This window comes from Numida meleagris, chromosome 6 (assembly GCF_002078875.1).
Source record: "Numida meleagris isolate 19003 breed g44 Domestic line chromosome 6, NumMel1.0, whole genome shotgun sequence".
Taxonomy (NCBI): Eukaryota; Metazoa; Chordata; class Aves; order Galliformes; family Numididae; genus Numida; species Numida meleagris.
Genome location: NC_034414.1, coordinates 39718401 through 39735149, shown reverse-complemented (window position 1 = coordinate 39735149; position 16749 = coordinate 39718401). Strand labels below are relative to the sequence as shown.

Genomic DNA, 16749 nt, shown 5'->3' with positions numbered 1-16749 from the left:
CCTTGGGAAAAGGATGTAGTAAATCCCTTTAGAACATACTTCTGGGCACATGAAGGAGAAGGTGACTGGAAACAGCGTGGATATTCCATGGACAAATCATGCCTGACCAAACTGAGTACCTTCTACAATAAAATGGCAGGATTTGTGGACAAGGAGAAAGGCATGGAAGCCATTTACGTTAACTCTACCAAAGCATTCAATACAATTTCCCAGAATGTCCCAAGATTGATATAAGATTACGAGTGGGCTGTCAGATGGATTAAAACCTGATGATCTTATATACTACCTGGAGGTCAACAACAAGAGGTATGCAAGGGTGTATCCTGCGATCTGACCAGTTTCACATCTGTATGAATGATGTGGAAGATGAAAATGCGCTCTGTCACATCAAATTTGCACTTGACACCAAGTGGCGGGGGGAGACCACTCAATATCTTAAGGCATGGCTGTCATGCAGAAGGACCTATACAAGCTGCAGGAATTGGGCTAACATGAACCTTACAATATTCAACAAGGACAAACACAAAGCCCTACACCTTGCAAGAAATAAACCACTGCAGCAGTGCATTCCATAGCATGACTGGTTGAGTAGCAGCTTTGCTGAAGCAGACCTGGGGGCCAGCAGCGTGGCTTGGCAGCAAAAATGGCCAACAGTATCCTGAGCTGTAGTCACAGGACCACAGCCAGTAGGTCAATAGATGCAACAATTTCCTTCACTTGGCAGATAACATCTAGAATATGGGAGACCCAGTACAAGAGACTGATAAAGCGGTGAAAATCAAATAGAAAGCTAACAGGTTGGTTGGGATGCTGAAGCACTTCCTTGTAATGGGAGACTGGGAGGGGAACCAGGCTTGTTTAGCCAGGAGAGAAGGTGGCTTTGGAGGGACCTAGCAGCAGACTTTCAATACCTATCAGTAGCTTGTCAAGAAGATTGATCCAGGCTCTTTACAGATGCACATGGTGGAACAGCAATACACAACAGATATAAATGGAAACAAGAGGTTCAGTGTGGATAGAAGGAAAAGCTTTTCCATCATGAAGACAGTTAAGGATTGGTACAAGCTGCACAGAGAGGCTGCACAACCTCCATCTCTGGATGTCTTCAGGATGTAACAGAATAATTTATACCAATAGCCTCCAAGAATCAAACCAGTGATCTCAATACTTTTTCTTTAAAAACAAACAAGCAACAAATCCACAAAACTCAGGGAAAGACTGAAGCAGTGACAGTAAAATTCCCATATTCTGAAAAGGACAAAATGGATGTTGGCAGAGAACTCTAGATGAGTTAAGCTTGATCTCAGCCTGGACAAAACAATGAAAGAGTTAATTCCGAATTATAATGGAAAAAATAAAATCAGATGCTAAAAATACAATGGAAACTAGGTCTTGTTAGGCTGCTACCTTGCTACCTTCTCTCTTTAGCTCTTTTTTTTTTTTTCCCCTCCTTTCTTTTTTTCTTCTTTCTTCCTTTTTTTTCCTAAGACAGAATGACAGGCCTGGTAGGTAAAGATAGCAGTGCCAGTGCAGCACACCTAGACATCTGTTGCAAGGCTTCTGCCACAGCCAATTTTGGTGTTATTTCACATGCAGGTCCTAACACATTCCTGGCCCACCAACCACACTGCTATCCCTATTCAGTACAAGCCCCAAGTTCAGCCCCAAATGTACTCTGCAAAGGGCAGAGGGGCAGGAGCTTGGAGGAGGCTGTGGTGGCAGCTGGAAGACAGTGGCATGCTGACTGCAGGGGCATGGTGAGCTGGACATGCTACTTTCAGTCTGCCCAGTGCTCTCTTCTCCCCACAGCATGGAGCCAGGGCAAGCTCTGAGATGGGCTGTATGGGAGAGGAACACAGACTTCTGTCCAGGTACTGACAGGGAGATCTTTGTCCCCATGGCAGTGAGGGACAGAGCTAGGGGTGAAGTGGTGGCTGCATCCCCTGCTTTCGGAGAAACAAACATCATGAGGGGCTTGGAACAGTATGAGACAGAACAAGCAGCTGAGCAGGGTACAGAAGCGTGCCTTGGTCTGAAACAAGAAGTTATCACAAACCTGTGTCTCCCACCACCATCTGCTTGTGAAGATGAGAGCAAGGACAAGATTATTTGGCTCAAGCTTTCTTTTAAGAAATCTTAAGCAGCAAATGAGTGCTGTGAGCAACCTACAGGGTATGCAATCTATGGATTGAAAAATGGCTTCCCATCTGAGATCCACGAGCAACTGTCAGTGGTAAGACAACACTAGACAGGGACACTAGCAGAAGCTTGCCTTGGCCCATTGCAGTTCCAACTCATTGGTTTACATACAACATACAGATTGGTGAGATGAAGAAAAATGAGAGAGGCTACTCTCAACCACATAATTCACATCATTCTTTATAACACAGCAACGCGTAGCCCAGTGCAAAGTACAAAGTGGAACTGATGCTGTAAGGGATTGTCACAGAGGCAGACTTGTGAGTTCCAGGCACAACATAAGCCCTCATGTAATCCTTGGATCTACCACATGAGAAAGATCATGCAATAGGTAAGCATCTTGGATGCATCAATAAAGCAGTTACTAGATCCCTTGCCCCGTAGCAGGTGCAAGTGCTTTACTCCCTTATTCAAGGCTGAGAGGACAGAACATGGCAAAACACCCATCTTGGAGTTCCAGACCCAAGCTGAAAGGTTCAGCTTAGAATGAGATACTGCCATACTGCCTCCTCATGGTAAGAGGAACTGAAAACCAACTGAGGCAGACAAGAACTCACTGCTGCTTAAGCCCATTTACCTAAGATCAGTTACAACACCCACAAATACATATGAACCTTGCCAACATCCTTGATGAATTTCTGTTGCAGGAATTTGTTTGCATCCCGAGCAGAATGCACTATCACAGACTGCTGCAAGATGGACCGTGCACACGTAAGAACTTACTAAAAGCTATCTGCAGGGCTTCTATCTGCTGGATGTATGGACAGTTTGCACAAGGTCAGTCAAGACATGACTGGCTCACAGCTAGCCTGGTTGTATTTGCTGTTTCCCATAGCTCAACTCATAGGAAAACCTCATTGCTATCCTTCAGCAATCAGTCAAGGGTCAAAAGAAATGCAGGAAGTGTCCCAGAAAGTGAAAGGGAAGCTGATTTCAGACAGCCAATTTCCCCTCTTACTGAGATCTACTGCAAATTGTCCCTGGTGCAAGTCCTCCCTGATAGGTAGGCTAAGAGACAAAGCAGTTCTGAGGGCGCTGGTGTCACTCCATAAAAGCATTCTAAGACTCAGCACACAGTAACAGACCACCAGTTCCCTACTGCTGCAGCTCCTTTTGCCAGGAGGTATTGCTTATTCAGTTCTTGCTCAATTGTTTTGTGGAGCGCTATGATTAGCACCAAGCCAAAACCACCCAACCCTTGTGGACCTTTTATCCCTTCCTACTATCAGAATGAGATTTCATCTTGATGTTCGCAGCCTGGAGACCTGGAGGCCAGAGGTCACCACACGATCCACTGAGCCACCCAGTCCCTAGATCACAATGTTAACAAATCACCATTTATCTTTGTTACCGCAGCAAGTGTCCAAGGCAAAACGGTGCCAAAGATCACATCTGCTGGGATAACCTATTGATTTGTCATATTCCGTCCAATCCCTATTTTATTCTTGCTCAAGCAGAGGTCAAAGCAGGTTAAAAATAACTCCTTCAGCCTGAGGTGCTGGACTGAGGAATTAAAAGCCAGCTCGCTCCTCCCAGGGATGGGGGCTCAAAAATCTCTCACAGAAGCATGAGGAACAGTAAAGCTACAGCCATTATCAGCAAGAACTTGCATTTGGGAAACTCAAGCCACAAGACAAAGTCTTGCAGCTTTAACTAAAATATTTTTGAGAGAGAGAGAGAAAGAGGGAGAATAAATCCGTCTTCTTAGTTCATTCAAGCAACCAAGCATTACAAAAGTTTACGTGATGTACATACACAGTATATGCTTTGAAGTACCAATGCAGAGTGATGCAGATTCCATTACAGCATTCACACTTCCTAGCCAAAGTACACAGACCACATCAGCATAATTCACTGCGCTCATTCCACAGTAAGTTACATTTTATTTTTTTTTTACTTTATTACAGGGACAAAAAAAAAAAAAAAAAAAAAAAAAAAAAAAACCAGCCAAAAAGACCAGAGTTGAAGTTGTTACTGCTGTTCCTAGCACTTACATTCATGTGTCATTTTTGTCAGAGAACTCCCTAGGGAGATGCAAATTTTTATTATTTTATCCCATTTCTAAACACTTTATATGGGAGTTAAATTGCCACCACTTTAGAGATATTTTACCTTCCATTAACACTGTGGCCTGTAGGAAATTAGATTTTAAACTAATACACATTTCCACATCTTTTTCATTAAAGAAACATAATATTCGTGCAAAGCAGAAAGAAGATCTTTATAGCATCTACATGGCATCCTGAAAACTTTGCCTAGTGATTCAAAGGAGGATCTTATCTTTACTCTGGTTTCATAATTCCACTCTTATACACAGAACAGATGATTAAGAAGGCAACTCAGCTTGTTGTTTCACTTCTAACATCAGAGTTTCTGACATCCTTATTAAAGACAAAGGTTTAAAGGAGCCCTAACCAAGTGGGCAAGTCCCCTTTCCTTTCCTCTGCACACTGATTAACATCTAAACAACATTCACCCACCGACCACACTATAGGAGCCCACTGAAATCTTCCGTAGAAAGAAGGAAGGAGATTAAACCAACTTATGCTACCAGATGGTAAAAATAAGCACTATGAATAATGGAGAGAGATGAGACAATAAAGGCTCTGTTTTATTACCAGCACCTTTCCCGTAGAAGAGAGAGTATCAAGAACTGTGCCATGTGTCTCTGAGAATTCACTCACATATCCAATCAAATGCCAATAAAACTGCTTCCATGTCCATTTCCCCCTCAGAATGAGGGGCCAGTGTAATTTAGGGTGCTTTAGCAAGGCGCACTTGCCAAAACCTCTCCTAGATGCTACTGAAAAACACAAACACATTCCTCTGCTCCATCACAGAACTGCCTTGCCCATGGCTAAGGAGGCCATGCTGACCTTGCTGCCCAGCATGGGATCCTGTATGCAATAACCCACCGGCGGAAGAGCCAAGGAGCAGCCAAAGCCCCCGCCAGCACCATGCTCACTTGAGCACTGCATAATCTGCAGTCAAATCCTCCCTCCCCAGGCGCTTCCCAAGCAGAAGGGCAGAGCCCAGCACCAAGTGCAGGAGCCAGCCACCAGCTGTGGCTGCCCACTTATGGGCTGAAGAGGAGCCTGCCAGCACAGGCAAAAGAGCAGCAGGGCAGGAGGCCACAGGGGCCTGGCCAAGCACTCTCCTCTCTACTCTCTCTCCTGCAGTTCTGTGGGTGATTACTCTAGAGCACCGAGCCATACCAAAATCAATAAACAATTTCTACGCAGCCCAGGGAACTTTGCCACACTTAATAAAAGTCTCCAGTCACAGTTATGGCTTCATTTCACCTTAACGTCTTCTTTAACTGTCCCTTCTATTCAAGATCAATTAGAGGCGCGTATAAAGAGAATGAAAACAAAACAAAACAACAACAGGGAAAAAAACAAAATGCAAGGTCAAGCTAGGCAGCCCAGCTCTCTCTCCCTTCCCTCGTCAGTCTCCTAAGGAGAAATATAGGGACTATCAAGTAACGTATGCCAATTACAGCCTCTGGTTCCAGTTACAGATCAGCAAAGGATTAGCCTTGTTTAGGAGAGCTGGACTTTCTGGTAAGACTCAGCTGAGCACATAGAAGAAACCCCTGTTCCTCGCAATTTCAAAACAAATTCAGGACCACATAAGAATTTCAAATACAAACAGGGAAACTCCGCCTATCCTCAAAAGGGATACAGACCAGGCACCTTTGAACAGGTCATCTTCTCATCCACCGTTCGGAGGATACTTGAATTCAGTTTCTTCCTGAGACAGAACCAAGAGTCTCTGCCCTGGCTTAGTGCAGCCTGCCAGCCACCATGATTATTTCAGTAACAGTTGAACCAACTCTTTCATTGTTTTGCGACATTTTAGACACTTCCACAGTAAGATTAAACAGCTCAATACCCCAGTGCCATCACTGCTTTCAGGCCCTCAAGCAGAACAATGCAGCAGAAACAGACTGAAATCAGTATAGCTCCTCAATTCTTCTCAGTGCTGCAGGAATCCATGATGGAATTACTTGGTTTGTTCTCATCCCATCAGACTCAGGAAGGAGTCAGAGAGAGACCTTGGGGAAGTAGCCACAGGAGGGCAGACCCATCCAGGGAAGACACTGCTGAACTGCCTCCATTTAGCACTAGCTTAGGAATACTATTCCCAGATGCCAATAGCTTGGTCTCTTACACTGCTCTTAGAGAAACCAATCCTGCTACTGAAAGCAAAGCTTAGGAGCACAAAGCATGGGGACTACAGAAAGCAGGACAACACTTACCACCATGCTGCTGTCACCACGAAAACACATCCCCATCTCCAGTATGAATTCTGAAGTGAAGTGCATCCACACTGAGTGTGCATCTCCTTCAAAGAAGCAAAGAGCACAAGGGAAGAAGTCTGGGGACAGGCAGACACCATTCTGAATGTGGCATCCACTACTTTGGTAGGACTCACAGAGAACTAAATGCATACACACCACCAGCAGAGTGAGAGAAAAAAAATCCACACAGTGGATAACAAAGTAAGGTGATATAAAGAGCAAAAACTTGTTTAGCTTCCAATCCAAGTCATATTTCTCTAACAGCATCTCAAAAGTGTGGGCTCTGCTCCCCAGCCAAATCTCTGTTCCAAACACAACTGCTATGGATCTTCTTTTTGCATGTACCTGGGTTACAGCAGTTGCTCAGGGTCCACAGATTGCTTTGTTGAAAGAACACACTTCTATCTCCCAAATAAGGAGTTTAAAGTTCTTTAGCAACCACTCACTGAATGCTACACAGATTTCTATGCATGCTTACCATGAAAACTTTAAAATAACCCAACTATGCATCAGCTGGAGTGAAGTATGTCAAATCAGGTTATGCAAACGTGCACTTGGGTTATATCCTCATAATTTGAAGTCCCTTGGGAAAAATTGAGATCACCAATATATTAGAGAACACATCAGAAACTAATAGCGTGTTAAATATTTCCAACTGAGAAGAGCCTACATGCCTGGGAAGAGACAGTCCCAGTAAAAGTCTGTATGCTGCATCACAAGCCTTTACCAAGAGCTATGACTTTCTTGTTTGCAATATTCTACAGACTATTTGAGGCTAAAGAAAATCTTATTGTTTATATTTATATTACTTTTATTACTATTTATATTAGTTAAACATGAAATATATCAGTGATACCCTGTGATAGCAAATTGGTCTTCCTCTTGAATATTTCATCTTGTGCAGTGGTTCTACAGTCTGAAATAGCGTGTGGGTACATGGCAAGGCCCAGAAACTGCTACCAACAGTGGAATACTGCAACAATAGCCACATCCTCTCAAAGAATATTTTTCTGGATTCTATGGAAGAGAAGAACACTAGACAGAAAGGATATAAAGGTCAAATAATGAAGGCACTAAACATGTCACTTGCATGGACTCCAAATGCATGGAGTCACTAAAATACAAAACTTGAAAGAAAATAATTCAGTAAAAATATCGCCAAGACAAAGGAGACTGCGGAAATGAGATCTCTTAAACCAACTGCTGAGGTATTTGGAGTCAGAAGGGAACTGTCTCCTCCACAAACATGATATTATACATTTATTACACATCCAAAGTTTGTACCTACCTGGAAAGTACCAATAAGAAGCAAAGTAACCTCCCAGTTGTGATAAAGCTAGCCTTCTACTAATAATCCGCAATCCCACAAATAAAAGAGAAACTGCTCAAGACTTCTCATCTTTGCATTCAGCCCAGTTTTGTAAGTCTACACTATAAGTGCAAGTAACCTGATTTTCTTTTTTTCTTTTTTCCTAACATCCAAACAGTCGGATACATGCAATTGATGCCAGGAGGTAACCATTAGTATTAACAGTGTCTTGCCTCCACAGAAGCAAAGCAATCTTTAGTGACCATACTGTAGGAGCATATAACAGCGAGATCCTCCAGCAGAGGTGTAAGAAGCCATCAGCCACACAGGCTGTCGTACAGACCAGCTTCTGCAGCTGTTCAAGGATGAGACCTCTCATGGCTGAAGCCACCTTTCTTTTCTGGAATAAGCAAACACCTTACGTAGTAGACTCTTCCTATGGCACTGCCCAAACACATGATGGTTTCCACGTTCAACAGAAAACTTGTCTCAGTGCCAGATCCTTTTAGGATGGGAACTTAAATCTAGTAGGATGTCTGAATGGAGCTGGACCATGTAGTCAAACTGAGTAACATCCAGTTTATAATAATCTGTCACAACTCAGAGCCAGGATATGGAGAAATGGACAAAATGGTTCCTATATGTTGGAAGGGAAATGGTAGAAAATACAAGACTAAGTTGTGTCTAAGCTTCCGAACATTGTGTTGCATCCCTTGGGCACAAGAGGGAGAGGGAGGGACAGCTTGAGAAACAGGTCCCTCTCCCTGATCCCTCTACTGCTGGCAAGACTGCTATTTCATACAGAAAAGAGCACTAAAAGGAGGGTCTGGAATAGAAAAGATCAGCGAAAGCTCTCTTTCCCCTTGCCAAGGGACACAACAAAGCAATATAACCGCTTGTCTTCCTCTATTAAGGATTGCTTCAGCTATGGCATTTTACTGTACCCTCCCATCCAACTGGAATTGCCTCCAGTGGCACTTGTGCTTCAGTTAAGAGGAAAGATTTAATACAGGAATACCCTGATGCTACTGCCTTGCCAGAGGTGCTTGAAGAACTCTAGGATGCCAAGAGATCAGACAAAAACAGTCCTTTGCGATAAGGTCTCTTGGGGGCCAATGTGCTCTCACAATTGGAAGTGTAAATGACGACCAGAAAAACACGTGGTTGCAGCATGTGAAAAGAGAACATTCTGTCCAGTAAACCAGCATGCTGGAGGTCTTCACTAGACAAAAAAATATATATATATACGGTCTGATCTCAGGCTCCTTCCAAAAATCCAGGAGCAGACATGGCAACTGCAGTTGCACCTCTCAGAATCACTCAGCACAGCCCACTCCCCGGCCTGGCTCCCCTGAATGTGGCAGACAGGTGAATACAAAAATCTTTCCGGCTTTGAATGCACATCTTAATCAAATGGGCCTATCTGGGGTTTTGGCTGTGGGTTGTTTGTTTTAAATGATAGTTATTTCTCTTCTGGACTTTGGGACTCCAGAGTATTTTGGCATTCTCCATCTGATCATTTTTCTTCCACCTTACTTACTAATAATGGACAAGAAGAAAAAATGTCACTGCTCACCAGGGAAGATGGATTTGTAAAGCTGGGGGGATAGGGCAAGCTGAAAGCTCATTCTTGATATGACCACAAACATGAGTGTGGGCTCAGAAACAAAACAGCGAGAAAGAATGATCAGCGTGTCCCTTGCTCCTCACCCGTGTTATTTCCTCACCAGCCATCTTGACCTTCTTTAGCGATCTGAGCACTCAGCAAGTTTCCCTGTTTGCAAACACTCAGCCTCCCTCTCTTTCTCAGCAGGCTGCTGTAGAAGGCAACAATACACGGCGGAGAGAAAACTCCTGTAAGCAGATTCCTCGTGACTGAAGCAGCAACCTTGACCAGTCACTTCAGAGCCCTGTTACATCCATAATGATACTGTCTCCACCTTTCCCTTCCCCCAGCATGAAAGATGAGTGGTTGTGTGGAACGAGTCCCCGAGCTGTGATGGGAATCCGTCTCGCTTGGCTGCAAAAAATATATATATCCTGGTATGGCTGTGATGAATCCTTTCATTATTCATCTGCAATTGCCCTGCTACTGCTGCTGTTCCTTTCTCTCTCTCTCTCTCTTTCTTTTATAAATAAAAATGGAAACAGATTAATGACAAATGTTGACAGTGATTGCTTTCAAACAGCCATACCTGAACATGGACTATGGGAGAAGAGCAGTGGCAAAGCAACATCAGAGGGTTGGAAAGATCAGGAAAGACTAAGTAAGAGATGGAAAAACAGAGGTACTCATTCCAAGTGGGCAAGTTGAGCAGTGGCTGGAGGAAAGTATCTTTCTAGTTGGAGTAAATGGAGACTGTCACCACAAGCAAGCTCTGGATTACCAGAGCCATGTATCCAAAATATATAAAATAACTAACAGCAGTCATTTTTGCTGTTAAAGATACTCTGGAGACATGCTTGCAGTAGACTCCATCAGATTATTCCCAGGATGAAATGGCAATATGCAGAGGGACCGTTATACACAGCAGACCTCAGCAATAAGTAAATAGTACCTGATAATCCTACTCACCCTACTCCACTCCTGGAGACCAGGGAATATCAAGGGTCTAGTTTCTGCAGCCACTGAAGCCACCTGTATTTTAGGAATGTGGCTCAGACAGGCAAAGGCAGCCTGTGACCAGTCAGGCCACATGTTAGCAGTTAGTGAGTGCATTCCACAAAGACAAACCATCCTCATGACATCCTTCTTTGTCTGTTCCCACTGCATGAAGAAACGCATCAAGCCTTTTGCCCTAGTAGCACTCCAGGAAGCTATGTTAATTATTACCAGTTAATGTTCCACTTCCTTACTGAAGAGAGGAGAGGAGGAGAAGTGGCAGAAGTGGCCTTAGAAAAAGAAAAAAATTACTCCCTTTATTTTTATTTATTATCTTAACATAATCCCTTGCAACCGTTCTGTGCAGATGGGATGTGGTGACACAGAACTCTCAAGATGCTGTCTCCTCATAACCAAACTATACAAATCCAGGCACATTTCCTCTTGATTGAGTTCTCTTTGAATTCTGTCACAGACACACGGGAGACCTGATCTCCATAAGGGCCAACTCAGGATGCTTGGTGTTCCATGCACTGCTGCAGCACTGCAAAGCAGGGCAGGAAGCTGAAGCACATGCCTTACTATTTAACCCCGACACTGCACCTTAGGCCTTCTAGGTGCTCTGTGAACCCTGCACAACGGAATCAGTCTCCTCTACCCCACGGGAGGATCAGAGGCCATTCTCTTGTCTGTTACAACTACGATGCCCTTCAAGCCACTAGGGATTCAGTGGTTGTATTTGTTTTTTCCCTTCTTCTCTCTGCTTTTAATCTCTTCTTCTTCCTCCTGTACATACAGCCCAAGTTCTCTTATCATTTTCGCATGGTCACCTCCAGCAATTGCAGTCTCCTGCACTAGGTGCCACACTTCCTACCTCAACCACCACCTGTTCACCCAAATACACTATGTCTGCTAAAAGCATTCTCTGCCAAACCATTTCCATGGGTAGCTTATCCCCCTGCCTTCAGTTTCACCCTCTCTCTAGCTCCTCATCCCCCTCAAAAAATTTGGCATCACACTTGAGCACAGAGATGTGCAAGGAGGTACTGCCATTTACTCCTTGCCAGGTTCCCACTTAACTAAACCCATTTTCATCCTTCCCTCAGAACTGCTCTGTCTGTGCCAAGTCATCCCCATCCTCCTCAAAGCACACTGTTACTTGGACTTCTTTCAACAGCAGCTAACGCAAGACATTACAGCACAGAAAGCTTATGGCAACAACCAGTGCGTAAACAAAATCCAGATACATGAGAGAACACACTGTCAGCATTTAATAATGATCACTAATTGCAAACAGGGGGATGGAGTTCTCCATTCCTGTTCTTTCAGCAGCCAAAGGCCATCTGAGCCAAGAGATGTGGCCATTCACAAACCAGGATCTGCTAATCACTGAATGGACCTCACTCAGGTGCTGACTGCCTGCCCCAGGCCTGCTTGGTATCTTTCCGACCCACGAGACAGCCTCTTGGAGCATTCTGTCTCACTACTGCAAGGACACAAATACAAGGGCCTTAAAGAAGCAGGTTCAAAAGTCTTTTGGGCCTGCTGTGGATTTGCTCTGCAATGCTTGCAAAGTTCTAACTTCTTGAAACCTCTTGTTTCTTGCCTTAAACCCCATCCCAAAACAATGTGGAGCATGCTGGTGAGGGGCCACAACATCCCAGCACCTCTAGTGAAAGCTATTGCAAAGGACAAAAGGCTTAACTGAATCACTTGAGTTGGAAGGGGCCCTTAAAGGCCACCTGGTCCAACTTCCCTGCAATCAGCAGGGACACCTACAGCTCAATACAGCTTGACCCTTTAGATACTGACAGGCTGCACCCAGGTCTCCCCAGATCCTTCTCTTCCCCAGGCTGAACAGCCCCAGCTCTCTCAGCATGTCCTTGTAGGAGAGGTGTTCCATCCCTTGGATCATTTTTGTGGCCCTCCTCTAGACATGCTCCAACAGGTCTATGTCTCTCCTGTACTGAGGACTTCACTGACTTCTTCAGGTAACATTCTCACTCACCAGAAAGGCTGGTTCTCATCATATGCATTTTCCTTCATTTTGCCCATCACCCATTACTCTGAACAGATAAACAAATCATCCCCAAAGAAGAGATCCACCAGGAATTCATAGGAAATGTCCCTTCTTACCTGTGCTAGTCATGGTGTAAGACCCAATCAGGAACACCTGGAAGATGAAGAGAACACAGCTGCTGGCAAAGCAGCTCTGTGTGACTTACAGGCCCTGCAAAGCACCTCCTGCAGCCTTGGACTGTACAGAGTTGCTGCGAGTTGCTGAATCCCTTGAAAACGTGGGGTACTGGTCATAAGCCTGCAAGCAACTGAGCCAAACTGAAAAGCTTGGTGCTGTGTGCTGAGCGAGCCTCCCTCCTGCCCAGCCAGCCCCTCCCTCAGCCCCCGCCCTCAGGCCTGCTGCTGCCTCTGGCACTCCTCACACACACCAGCTGAGCCAATCAACCGATTAAATCAGCAGAAAGCAAGGCTGGTTGGTTTTTGTGCTTTGGGGTGTTTTTGTTGTTGTTGTTGCTTGTTGTTTTCCTCCTGTTAGGAGGCTGACACTACTCAGAGGGGTCATCCCAAGGAGTGCCAGGTAAACAACAGGATGTTACAGCCAGGCCTGGGAAGATGGGGTGGAAAGGGCGGGAGAAGGCTTCCCTTTTCAGCTGTGATGACCTGTTTACTTCACCTCATGGCACTGTCCCTCACATTTCCCAAAAATATAATGTCCCTAATATTACAGTCAGCTGTGAAGACATTGCAAGATGGATTTGGATAAAAAAGTAGCAGCAAAATGGAAGGTCAACACCCTTCCAAGTTTCTATCTGCAGGAGGGTTTCGGCTTCCACAGACATTCCAGGTGTTGGAAACACTTTGATGAACTGCAGATGAGCTTCCTGACCCAATCTATCCAGCTGCGTAGCTGCCCATACTCCAATGCTGCTCTAGTCCCCACTGTACTCCTAGGTGGATTTTAACCAACAGTGCCCTATTCCACCTCTCAGCCCCCCTCAGTATCCATCCCTCTCCCTAGGATCTGGGCCAGGTGTTGCAGTTACTGAGAACAGCTTCAAGAGAGTTCCAGCTTTTGCCTTGCTTTGGGAACTCTTTAGTAGTTTTGATGTTTGTTGTTTTTCAAACAATAAACCATGAGATTTTAGCGTCACCAACACCAATCAGATTTGCACTCTACAGAAGATCTGTCGTCTATTGACCTTCATACTACATTGCAAAGTCCACCTTTCACTCAAGCTTATGTTTAATGAGATGACACAAAGAGTCTAAGTAATGAGATGTAGTATTCACGTGGATATAAACTGCACAAGCAAAGGCCTTGTCCAGCCTATCTTTTTCCTCCCTACCCTGCCCCTTGTGCCTCTCAGCTTCGCCCCTTTGCCCTTGTTCTGACTCTTTCCCGATCCTCCCATCAGGTGACAATTTGAATTTTAAAGCCATTTACACTCCAAAAGGGGCATAATCAGATTTTTATCCCATACTTTTCTGATGTGACTTTTTTATTATGACATCAAGTACTGACCCATAATAAGGATGTAAATGCCCACTTTAATATCTATTACCAGTATCTGCAGATGCATATAAAATTATAGTATCACCACATAACTACATATTAACCTCTTGAGCTCCATGACAGACAAACTCTCCGGGGAACACTGTATTCCAATTTTCATTTACCAGCAGTTCAGTGACAAGCTGTAGAAGTTGTACTCATCTGTACCCCAAAACTCAAGGTACTTGCAGAATGACATCAAACACACACATTCTGAATACACTAGATCTGCTGCTTTCAGTTCACAGCTTTTTGTGATAAGCATTTGATACCTTCCCATGAGCAAATACCACAGTTACATTTAAGTACGTATACACAGGTAGGATGTAGCTTACCTGAAAACAATTTGTGGGTGTCGGCAGAGCTGTATCTGAGCCACATGGTAGAGCACAATTATTGCTTTAGAAGAGAAGGGATAAGGTGTACAGCATCATACCATGTGTCATCTTAAATGCTTCTGTAGCACAAAAAATGCACTTTGTTCAGGAAGAGCCCATTTAGCACAGGAGTAAAGGTGCAGTGTGTGAGCAAGGGATAACGTGGTCCACAAGCTTTATAGCAACAATAGAGATACCACAACTGCAGCTACCTGCCCCATCTCAAGATGGTTTTTGTGGAAATTCAAACATTGTGATTTCTGTCCTTCAGGTCAACGGCATCTATTTATATCAGAAATAGGGTATTCAGCTGCAAATAGACCCTGTTAACCACATCTGACAAAATAATTTTAATAAACGTTGGAGAAAGGTGGTGGCTTTTTGGTTTGTTTTAGTTTTAAGAAAAAAAAAGTGCTAATTTCTCTACAAGATTTAAACCTGAGACTCAAAGGAGAAAAGAGAACAGAATACAGGATGGACGAAAGTTAATACTGTTCTTAATGCCTTTCTCCTTCCAATACAGTCCAGATAATTGACACTGGTTCCAAAGTTGACGTTTGGGCAAAAACATGCACCAAAACTTCTGATACTTTGCTTTCTAGTGAACTGGGCACTGTCAGGCAGCCTATCATTCATTAAATAACAGCTGGTTTTCTGCACTGTACAGTTATTGTTTTAGAGTTTAGGGAAGAGAATCAGAGAGTAACACTTGAAATGTCCATGCAAGACATCAGTCAACAGTCATATTGGCGTATGGTGTTCAGGTAAAAGAATATGAAGTGTAACTGCTCAAGACCAAGTTTTCACCTACCTATTGCTCTTTTCTCAAGTTGTAGTAGATTAGCTATTTCACAGCAGATCTTCTGCCATGCTATGCACTCAGGTTGCTCTTCCTTTTTCAACTCCTTTGAAGTCAGAACCCAGGGAGAAAGCACATTTTTGGAAGATAAAATATCCTGTAAAGAAATCCCAACACAAAGGGAATACGTACCAACAATCCCTAGTGTAAAAATAAATTTTATAGTTGTATATATACATACATACATATATGTATCTGGTTACAGATAGAAATATTCAAAATTGAAGAAATGAACTGTTATAGTAATCCATCCCTTTGTGCGTAACATTACAATGTTAAATCAAATGAGCACAGTTTATTTTCTATCAGAATCTAGATTCATAGAGCACTAAACACACACCTGTAGGGAGGTAAAGGCCAAGAACTAAAGGAGATGGGGTCTTACTCATTTACTGCTAAAGACAGAAAGAACAAAGCAGGAAACTGTCAAAACAAAGTTATTGTGATGAATGCAAGTGACCAACAGCCTCGAGGATGTGCTTGCCTGTTGCCATCTCTCTGATGCCTGAGAAGCAACAGAGAGACTCCAGCAATGATCACAGTGTTCCTCACCTTGTTGGTATGTTGTGGCTGAATTTCCAGAGTCGTTGGGCACTTGTAGCTGCCATGGAAGTTAGAAAAAAATCAACAATCTACAAAAGGTTACCACAGTTCATTGGTAGCTCATCCTGGGCCTCCCAAATTCAGAGACAATTCCTAGTTATTGTTTCAGTCCCTGTGACCTAAACTCATCTATAAAATAAGGGTGACAATAATACCCAAATTTCTAGCACATAAATAAATCCATCAACATTTCATGTTACCATAGCCGGAAGCACCCTAAAGACACTAACAAGGAAATTACTTCTTCCCTCTTCAGAGTACAGTCTGGATGCTGTGCAGTGAATACAGCCTGAAGTGTTTAAATGGGGGAAAAAAAAAAAAAAAACTCAAGCAGCTGTACATTCGGTGAACCTAGGCTCTCCCATACTGATTGAGGCAGGAACCCAATATGAAAGGGGAGAACCCCCAACATGAACAACAAATTCTGCAACTGCCTGTCTACATTGTACTGTGCATGCAGCAAGGCTGACTGTGCTAATTACAGCAATACTGTCCACCTGAATTATAGCTTGGTTTGTCTACATACGTAAGCACAAATCACTTTTTTTCTTCTTTCTTTTGTTAAAGAATATACTTGCTTAAATATCTAAGCAAATGGAAACCCAGGAAGTTTGTGTCTGGAGTCATCCAGCACTCTTACTGATATGGTAAGGAGGGTGGGAAATGCCACCTGTTCCAGGGTAGCCCCATGGCAGCCCCTGCACTGGTTAAGTGCAGAGCAAAGGCAGACCCCTGGATCCTGGGAATCAGCTCCTGTACTCCACATTCCCACTCCCTGCTGCGTCCACAATATCCAAAGGAACCAGCAAGGTAGAAAAGGTGCGTGAAAGCTCCCATTGCAGCTCACTTCTATAGGCTCCTTTTGTGGAGACACTGGATAGCCAAGAAAGAAACCACAGGATTTCTTTCACTCACCACACAGCACT

General features: G+C 43.8%; 1 protein-coding gene across 1 annotated transcript in view; it reads right to left on the bottom strand.

Annotated features, from left to right (window-relative positions):
• ESRRB (estrogen related receptor beta) overlaps positions 1-15233 on the bottom strand; it is a 156527-nt gene extending 141294 nt beyond the window's left edge. The window contains exon 1 of the mRNA XM_021402918.1: positions 12550-15233. The gene's annotated coding sequence lies outside the window, so the exon portion shown is untranslated. The remainder of the gene's footprint in view (positions 1-12549) is intronic.